The sequence below is a fragment of the Amblyomma mixtum genome, chromosome 10 (assembly GCF_055824585.1).
Source record: "Amblyomma mixtum isolate Tamu chromosome 10, ASM5582458v1, whole genome shotgun sequence".
Taxonomy (NCBI): Eukaryota; Metazoa; Arthropoda; class Arachnida; order Ixodida; family Ixodidae; genus Amblyomma; species Amblyomma mixtum.
Genome location: NC_143021.1, coordinates 12,408,711 through 12,418,905, shown reverse-complemented (window position 1 = coordinate 12,418,905; position 10,195 = coordinate 12,408,711). Strand labels below are relative to the sequence as shown.

General features: G+C 50.6%; 1 long non-coding RNA gene across 1 annotated transcript; it reads left to right on the top strand.

The window, feature by feature from the left end:
* Window positions 1–252: 252 nt before the first annotated feature.
* LOC149325152 (uncharacterized) lies at window positions 253–4,459 on the top strand. Its single transcript, XR_016286288.1, has 2 exons — window positions 253–417; window positions 1,196–4,459. It is a non-coding gene; the product is annotated as an uncharacterized LOC149325152 (long non-coding RNA).
* Window positions 4,460–10,195: the final 5,736 nt, after the last annotated feature.

Below are 10,195 nucleotides of genomic sequence, written 5' to 3'. Positions count from 1 at the left end.
GGGCGCTGGTTCGGCTCTATAAATAGAGACGCCGGCGTCAATAAAGGGTCTTTGGCTTCCGGTCTTGAGAGCGTTCACTGCTGCGGCTCCGTCCGCTAGCATGGGTCCAGGCTAGGCCTAGTAGCCGGCCCAACTCTGCAACCCTGCCATCTCGGCAATCTCTACATGGTGTCAGAAGTGTTTGGATTCTGATTTTTCCTTTTTTTTTTGAAATCTTTAGGCTATCTCAAGACCAAGACCATCTGCAGCGCCATGGACGCGTCGTCTTCGACTGAGACGCAACCTCGATTCGCGGGTTTGTCTGGCCTAGCGCCGCCACCAGCGTTCGACTTCGATGACCCGGCCTCCTGGTCATCGTGGGTGGAGCAATTTGAAGATTTTGCTGTCGCCACGGGTGCATCTTCAGCAACAGATGAAGTAAGGATTCGCACACTTCTTTATTGCATGGGTGTTCAAGCGCGCCGCATCCTCTCTTCTCTTGGGCTCACCGAGCTGGAAAGCGCGTCGTATGCAGAAGTTAAACAACGTTTCACGGCTCACTTCATTCATCCTGTGAACGAAGTTCATGAAAGCTTTCGCTTCCATAAGCGTGTACAACAACCATCCGAGAGCGTGGACGCGTTCTATTCCACTCTGCGTTCGATGGTAAAGAAATGCAATTACGGCTCTTCCAGCGTCGAAGACAGGCTGGTTCGTGACCGCTTCGTTGTTGGCCTGTTCGACACTAAGCTTTCGGAACAGCTTTGCCGAACGCCGGATTTGACTCTCGAGAAGGCGCTTTTACATGCACGCATGTATGAAGACGCGCAGAAGGAAAGCCAGGAACGAGCGCACAACGGTACTTTGCCTGTGCATGTGGACGCCACCGCGCGTCGCAAATCCATAACGAGAGACGCTCGTCGAAACGCTTCGGAAAAACCCTGCAACTTCTGCGGACGCGAAGCTCATACACGTGATAATTGCCCTGCGCGGAACGCTGCATGCAGATTCTGCAAAAAGAAGGGTAATTTTGAGAGCGTCTGCGTCTCCAAGCAACGCTCATCCGCAAGACACTCGCACTCCATTTCTGTGCATCCTATCAAGAAGGAGAAGACGGAGAACGCCAAGTTCGTGTGTGTGAAGGTCAACGGACTTCCTCTTGAATTTAAAGTGGACTCTGGTGCAGAAGTGACTGTGGTTCCCGCCACTTTTCCAGGCATTCCGTCGCGGCTGGACGCGCCGGAGGGTTGCCTCACCGGTCCAGACAACCGGCAGTTGAGGGTTGCTGGTCAATTTTTAGTTAGCTACCCTCGAATGGAAAGGTCGCACTTCGCAGCAGAGAGTCTACGTCCTGCCATCGCAGTCGACGCCACTTCTGGGTTATCCAGCCATCACAGCTCTTGGAGTTGTTCATTTCGTTGATGCTCTGGCACGTTCGCAAGTAAGTCAGGCTCCTCCTTCTCATTCTCCTGGTCAGTTGCCGACGCAGGATATTTTTGAAGGCTTAGGGACTTTTGGTGCGGAGTACACTATCCGACTAAAACCGAACGCTGTACCTTTTGCTCTGAGCGTCCCACGTAGGATTCCCCTGCCCCTCCATAACGTGGTTAAAGATGAACTTGACTCGCTTGAAAGACAGGGAGTTATTAGGCGTATTGACAAGCCAACGGCATGGTGTGCAGGCTTGGTGGTAGTTCCAAAAGTTTCAGGTGGATACCGCCTCTGTGTGGATCTGACTAAACTTAACAAGGAAGTTCTCAGGGAAAGGCACGTTTTACCTACGGTTGAATGGGTGTTAGGACAACTAGGTGATGCCAAAGTTTTCTCAAAGCTGGACGCTACTGCCGGATTTCATCAAATCCGTCTTTCGGAAGATTGTCAGGAATTCACTACATTCATCACGCCTTTTGGTCGTTACTGCTACTGTCGTTTACCGTTTGGAATAACATCTGCTCCGGAATTCTTTCAAAGGGAAATGGCTAGAATCTTGGAAGGCCAATCTAATGTTGTTAATATGATTTATGACATTCTGGTTTTTGGGAAAGATAAAGAGGAACACGACCAGAAGTTATCTGAAGTTCTGGATCGTCTAAGCAAAGCAGGTGTAAAGCTTAACAAAAACAAATGTTGTTTTGGCCAACGGCAAATAGAATTCCTAGACGTAGTTGTAAGTGAAAATGGTATTTCTCCCAGTCCTGACAAGCTTGAAGCTATCCGTTCTTTACCAACTCCGACAGATGTTCATAGTGTTCGCCGGTTTCTTGGTATGGTGAATCACATTGGTAGCTTCCTTCCAAACCTGTCACAGGCTACAGCACCGATTAGAGAACTTCTAAATAAGCATAGCGACTGGTACTGGGGTCCTATGCAAGAGTTAGCTTTCAACAATGTCAAGTCAATGCTCACGTCTTCACTCTGTGTAGCTAAGTATCATCCAAGCTACAACACCACTCTGTCATGTGATGCCAGCTCTTTTGGCATTGGCACAGTTCTTTTGCAAGAACAGCCCACTGGTGAGCTACGTCCTGTAGCATTTGCGTCTCGTGCTCTGTCAGAGGCAGAAAAACGCTACAGCCAGACCGAAAAAGAGGCTCTAGCAGTGACATGGGCAATTTACCGGTTTGACCAGTTCATTCGTGGTATCTCATTTATTGTGGAAACAGATCAGCAACCTCTAGTAACTCTTCTAGGGAAATCAGATCTTGACATGATGCCACCTAGGATTCAGAGGTTCCGTATCAAACTGATGCGATATCAGTTCCGAGTTGTTTATGTGCCTGGCAAGCAGCTTGCTACTGCAGACACGCTGTCTCGCACTCCAGTAGCTTCACCTCCCCAACAAGTGGATATGGTCGAAAAATTCTTACAGCTGCATATTTCAGCAATCACTGAGACTCGTCTAATCAGTCCTGATGATGTTCGCAGCCATCAACAGCAGGATGGAGAATGTACCCTTTTAACTCAATACTGTACTCAGGGTTGGCCGCGTAAGGAAAGGCTTCCACAATATATGAAAAAGTATTGGGAGTATAGAGGTGATTTGTCCCTCATAGATAGTATTCTCTTTAAGGACCATAGACTTGTCATCCCTGCTTCTCTCCAAAAGGTGACATTAGAACTTCTCCACGAGGGTCACCAGGGTATCAATAGAACACGCCAACGGGCGCAAGAAGCTGTTTGGTGGTTTGGCATGTCTCAACAGATCCGTGACAAGGTACTCATGTGCCGACAATGTGCTTCAACACGAATCCCTCGTCAGGAGCCACTTATGGTTACAAAAACTCCTTTGATGCCATGGGAGGAGGTTGGCATAGATTTGTTCAAGCACAGAGGTCATGATTATCTGTTGGTAGTCGACTATTACTCGAGATATCCAGATGTCATTCACCTGAAGAATACAACTTCTGTTGATGTTATAAATGCCATCAAAAGCATCTTTGCTCGATTCGGCATACCCAAGCTAGTAAGAAGTGACAATGGACCTCAGTTCTCTTCAAAGCTCTTTTCCTCCTTTGCGGGTCAGTATGGTTTCGAACATAGAACGTCAAGCCCTAATTACCCGCAATCGAACGGTGAAGTTGAGTGAATGGTTCGCACCATCAAAGACATCTTCACCAAGTCTTCAGATCCATTTCTGGGATTGTTGGCCTATCGTAATACTCCGGGTGTCACTGGTTACAGCCCAGCGCAGCTATTGTTAGGTAGAAGATTGAGAACAAGGTTGCCAATGGCTAAGTGCCAGTTGAGACTCAAATGGCCGTCATCTACGACTTTCCACTCCAGGGATCGGCAGGCTCGCCAGCTTCAGAAGAAGCATTACGACAAAAGGCATGCAGCCAGTCGTCAGAGAGATCTAGAAGCTGGGGATCGTGTTTGGGTCCGAGACGTAAAAACTCCTGCGGTGGTACTTAGTCCAGCAGCCCGACCGCGCTGCTATGTGGTGGAGACGCCGACTAAGGTTCTAGTCCGCAACAGGATTCATTTGATGCCTTTTGTCAATGACATTTCTGTTCCGCAGTCGACAGAGCTTGTGTGGAATGAGAACGGGCACTCGACCTTGCCTACTCAGACTCAAGCAGCATCAGAGGAGTCCTCGGGCGCAAGTACTGAACCTCAGGGTTCAAGCACGCTGTCGTCTCCGACAAATGCACTTGACAGCAGCCCTGTTTCTACACCACCTCGAGGGTTGCACGGTCCCTCACCTCATCGTGAGATGCTTCAGTCTTCGCCAGAAGAAGTTCTGGACGCTCTCCCCTCTTCGTCACCACCTGGGCGCACTACAAGATCCGGCCGACGTGTGAGGACACCGAGCAGACTGAACCTGTGAACCTGTGTGACTGAACCTCGCAGACTGTGTGACAGTGAGCTGTGTCGTGTGCGCGATGGGGGTCAATGTGTCGGGAAGGGGAGATGTAGAGGGCGCTGGTTCGGCTCTATAAATAGAGACGCCGGCGTCAATAAAGGGTCTTTGGCTTCCGGTCTTGAGAGCGTTCACTGCTGCGGCTCCGTCCGCTAGCATGGGTCCAGGCTAGGCCTAGTAGCCGGCCCAACTCTGCAACCCTGCCATCTCGGCAATCTCTACACGAGGGACTGCGGGTCGCGTCGGCGCCGCGCGTAGAACGCACGTTTACGTGCTCGCTTCTGCCGTTGTTGTGCTCCATCAGCTAACGTATGAGGGTGTGTGCTGTGTGTCACTGCTCACATTTTCCCTCTTCCAAACAGTACTGCGGTTATCTTGCGCGCAGTTACTCGTTAACGTGACGTCCGAGGGCAGTCGACCAGGTAGTGTACGGACTGGAAACTGGCACTTCTAAGCAGATTTCTGCGCTGTCGTGTCGATTGTTGTCGCCTTTTAGGTGCGATATCATCTATGATAATTTTATGTATCAGAATGTACATCTATTGATTTGACTCAGTGGAGTAGTAACTGGATAGGCGAGCGGCAGACTGAAGGTTGTCCCGACTGAGCGCGTGTTTTCGATCACCAGTACGTGTTCGGCATCCTTGCGCTGAGCTTGCTCTTGTTCCCATTAAACACATTTCATGCACAGGATTGTAAGCACGACCGCTACCGATTTCAGCTGCTTTTTCCGCACGCATGTCAGAGGGATCTGGGGGGTAAAGGTTTATCTATAGTATCTTTCTGCTGTTGGTATCTACACTAGTTTGGTTTGGTTTATTAAGGTTTTGTGTCCCAAAGCGACTCAGGCTATGAGGGACGCCGTAGTGAAGGGCTCCGGAAATTTTGACCACCTGGGGTTCTTTAACGTGCGCTGACATCGCACAGTACACGAGCCTCTAGAATTTCGCCTCCATCGAAATTCGGCCGCCGCGGCCGGGATCGAACCCGCGTCTTTTGGGCCAGAGCCGACAGCCGTAACCACTGAGCCACCGCAGCGGTGCGGTATCTACCTTATTGATAGGAAAATACTATGCGCGATTTCATTACATTTTCCACACTTAGCCAAACGGCTACTCAACGCTCTCACACGCGGCGAGAGCTCCTGAATCAAATAACGCGACTTCGGACCTCACAATTAGTGAAAGCTGGATTAGCTGCTCTTATCTATTCAAGCTTTGATAAATTAAGCGAAAGTACGTTTTTATGCACCAGGTTGCATAAACCATGACAAAATTTGTTTTCTGTTGGCGCTGTGACTCAGTTGAGCTCACAGCGGTAATTCGTTGATAAACTGGCGCGGCGACAAGAAAGCCCTGTTTGTGGAGGGGGGGGGGGGGGGGGCTTTATGGCCGGCCGGCTGGAAGGAATAAGAGTGCATGGGAATTGGAACTGCATGCTAGCCGCACACCTAATGCTTGATATTGAACAAAAAGTTTCTTTGCGGTGGAGCACCAAGACGGAATTCGATATAAGCACGAGCGCGTTCTAAGCGCCGGCACAATTAACCTGAATGTCAAACTAAATGTCATTAAAACGCGTCAACGTTATCGCTTTGATAATGTAAATACTTCCTGCAACACAGCCACGCAACGGAAGTATGCTCGACAATGTTTTTTTAGCGCCCGAAGCGCGGCTATATGCAGGCGCGGCCGCGGAACTGCCGCAGCCCCGCAGTCCCCAAAGAAACGCCCGCACCGCGGCGCGCCAGTCGGTGCAAAATGGCCGCGCCCGGGAGAGGCTCAAAATTCTGGTCTATATCGCTATGCGATACGAAGATCCTTCGTCGTCACGTTTCAAAACTTCTTGGTCTTCCCCGCTCGCCACTAATCGGCTAAGAAAACCATGTGCCTTGAAAAATTTCAATCAGGACTGTGATTCTCAGCATCATACAAGTGGCTGTCGGGCTGGCATGTGCGGCTGATCAACTCGCTTTGAACTAGTTGTCAACTGAGGACACAGGTGCATCAGATAAGTAGCAAGACACTTCCGTGTTTACCTGAGGTGCATTCAGTGACTGGAGATATGACATTTCTTATTGCTAGTTCTAAGGAAGCTAGATATCCGTATTGCATAGCAGAGCCAGAGTTTCGGAGTCTCGGCTGGGAGAACAAGTCCGGCGAGCGTTAAGTGAACACAGGAGCGAGAAGTATTTTATGTCTAGGAGATGATTACAGGTACATTTTCAACAACAGGGCAGGCACCGTAGAATAATGTGGCGTTCTAACGCACTCTAGCAAAGATGCACTGGGACCATTGGCGAAAAAATGAGTCTATTATTCAGCGCTCACTTCGAATTAAAATGTAGCCAAAAACTAGCCAAGTAGCCAAATTCAAATTTTTGTCGCCAAGGGGTCCCAAAAGTAGCCAATTTGGCGCAAAGTAGCCAAACCTGGCAACCCTGAGCCCAGACTCTCTCGGACATGTCGCGGCTTGCAGCGTGAATCATCCCGCCTCGCCGGCGCCTGGCGCGGACCCTTCCTCCTCCCCCTCCCCTCCGTCGTTTCGAACTACGACGCTTCGCCGGCCGCCCGTTCCTGTCTGCAAGCCTTCAACGGCCAGGCGCCTCTCGACCATTCGTCTAATTTGAACAGTGGCCAGTGCCGTGACCTGATTGGACGATTTGAACTGATGGCTGCCGCAGCGGACACCGGCGGCTATAAAAACGGAGCCGCGCTGAGCCCGAGCAGGTGGTGACGAGGAGGCGCGGCTACGGCCGCTTATCCGTTTTTCTCAGCCAGCGTCCGCTCCGGCGGACGCGGTTGTTGCGACGCGCGTCTTTTCTTTTCTTTCACTCTTTCCTCTTATCGTTTAACTCTCTTCTATCTGCACGTGGCAGCGGTGGTGGCTCGGCTTGTTGTTGTTGCTGTTGCTGTTGTTGTAGCCTATGACAGAATGGCGCATACCCACTCTGGGGGATCGGCCAAGAATCGGGTGGTAAAGGTTGGTATTCACCTGTACAAAGGCAAAAGGAAAGCACACGGGAGAGGAACACCGGGGGTGTCTACCACAAAAAGGGCACGGAGAGGATGAAAAAATAAAAATAAAAAACTGGCTCGGCTTGAGCCAGTTGGCAGGCCTGTGCAATTTCCTTTTCTTCCTTCTCTCGGTCGCAACAACAGCCCGAGCAGCAGACGGGCAACAGAAGAGCCACGGCGCCGGAGCTACGCTCGCCGCCGGGGCCGAACTTCTTCTTTGTGCTAGCTCATGGTGCTCCTGGCCCTTGTATCTACTATGTAAAAGCCCTTGTAAATACTGTACATAAAAGTCCTTTGACTCACCGTCGCCTCGACCGTTTCTTGGCTCGGAGGCCCAGTTCCAACAGCGGTGGCAGCAGTGGGATGCCAAAGTCCCAACAGTGGATGGCAGCTGCGGGATCGACCGGCGTCAGCTACCTCGGCGCGGTGAGTGCCTGATGTTTTCCCCTCAATTCGCCAGACTGCTCTAGCACACGTGATTGGTGATTGTATATAAATATATAGTCTAGAGTAGGGCTGTGTGTTGCACTGGAGAGAGCTTTGCTGTTTCGAGCCAAGTCGGAGCGCTTTGAAACGAAAGCTGGTGGAGAGGGAGTAAACGAGGCGTTGTTGGAAAGAATTACTTGCGCGTGTCATGCTAGTAGCTCTATAGCAGGGAACCGCAAGGGAATTCTAAAAGGGCGAACTACAAGACAGTATTGTGCGCGATGAAGAACCTTAAAGTGAAGGAACTCGTCGAAATTTGTGAAGAGCTAGGCCTTACCTTAGGCCGTGCGAAACAAAAGCATGCGATTCTCGAGATCATGCGGAAGGAGGGCGTAACGGTTGAAGAAGCCAATGAGGCCTTGGCTGAGATCAATGAACGCCATGAGCGCGAAGACGCAGAGAGAGAGCGAGAGCGGCAGGAACGCCGAGAGATTAGAAGATTAAAAGAGTTGGAGCTGCGGCAGAGCTCGCCGGCGCCTAGCGTAGCTTCAATGACAGTGCAGACTAACGGCCAAAGAATCCGAGACCAACTGCCGCCGTTCGTAATCAGCGAGGACATGGCAAAGTGTCTCGCAAAATTTGAGCATGTCTGCGAGAGGAATGTCATTGAGCGAGAGCTGTGGGCACAGAATTTGCTAGCTCTGCTTCCCGGGGAAGCATCGGACGTGTCGAAGGAGGCGTTCGAGAGTTACGATGAGGTCAAAGAGGCCCTGTTGAGGAAATATAAGCTGTCACCTGAGGCATTCCGGCAATGGTTCCGGAACGCGAAAATGGCAGTGAGTCGCACATCGACTCTGCGTTTAAGTTGAAAGGCGACGTTTTAGAGTGGCTCGAAAATGCTGAAGGGTCGGAAGATCGTGACACAGAGGTAGAGTGCGCAGCTGTAAAGCAGACCTGCCAGTGCGGCACAGAGGAAGGTAGTCCGTACTTGGCAGATGAAACTGCTGCTGTAACAGTGGGAATTGCCCCGCATTCGCCAACCGAGGAAACCTCTAAACCATCGGATAACGTAGTCACAGCATCGGACGATGCACTTACAGAGGTATCGCCCATTGAGATTGTGGCAGAGTTACCGGAAAGCGGATCACCTAGCGAGTCAAAAGCAGGAGAAGTTGCAGAGCAGGGCAGAGAGGACGTCCGTCTGGACATTAATGAAAACGCTTGCGCCGACTCAAGCGAAGTAGATGAGGACGGCACACCGTGTTATGCAGCGCGTTCGGCGGAAATGCAGAAAGCCGACACGTACGATCAACGGATGCGGACGCGTATAGAGTTTGCGGACGCTGAATTGTGCGCTAGTGTTTGCAGCGAGCGATGTGAAACGACACCTGTGCTTTCGCACTGCTCTGAGCTTTGCGACATTCCAGAAAGCAGCTGCAGTAGCGGGAACATCGCGACTGAGTGCAGAGCCGACCCTCATCCGCAATCGGCTGAAACGCGTCAGGAGCATGACGAGAGCTGCGTGTCAGCAGTAAAGTCAGTAGAAAACATTGGTTCGTCTGCGCCCGAAGAAACTAATGTGCTGGACGACAGTGGAGAAGAGAACGTTCCAGACGACATAGGGGCGGTAGACGTCAGCCAGTCCGAGAAAGATGAGGACGAATGCGCACTCAGAGACGCTGAGCAGGAAGAGCGCAGCTTTGAGGAACTTAGTAAAGGCGCCAAAGACAGGCCTGATCTAGGCAGCGCACGTGAATCGGCTGACAATCACAGTGATGTTGTCAGAGAGCTGAAACCTAGGCGCCGGAAGCAGCATGTGCTTCCACAGGCGATAATGAAAGGAAAGCACAAGAAAGAAAAGTGCAACCGGAAGGAAAGTAACAGCCAGTTCGGGAAAGTGAGCTATCACCGCAAGGTGATAGATGGACAGGAGAAACAGTGGTGCTGCCGAAAGGAGAGGAAAGGCAAGCACAAGAAAGAGAGTTGCCACCGAAAGATGAAAGGCAGGTAAAAGAAAGAGCGGTGCATTCGAAACGAGAAAAGGGGCAAGCGCGCGGAAACGGGTTGCCACCATCGGAAGCACCAGTGTCACCGGCAAAATGACTTCAGTAAAGTCAGTCACGTTGTTAGCCCTGAAACTAGCGTCAGAACCAGAGCTAGAGAAATTTGCGAGGCATCACTATCGCGCAAAGCGAAGCGCATAATTTTTTTTTATTTTTTTTATTTTTATTTGTAACATTCTTTCAGACACAGGCGGTCTAGGATGACAGAGCAAAAGGCAGATGTTCTCTGCCTGACCAGGGCCCTGTCACCCTTACAGTGCATAGAAAAGTACAAAGGATTACAGCATCATACAAGTGCTAATGTAACAACATTAAAATAAATAACATCCAATGAAAAGTTTAATTGGTTA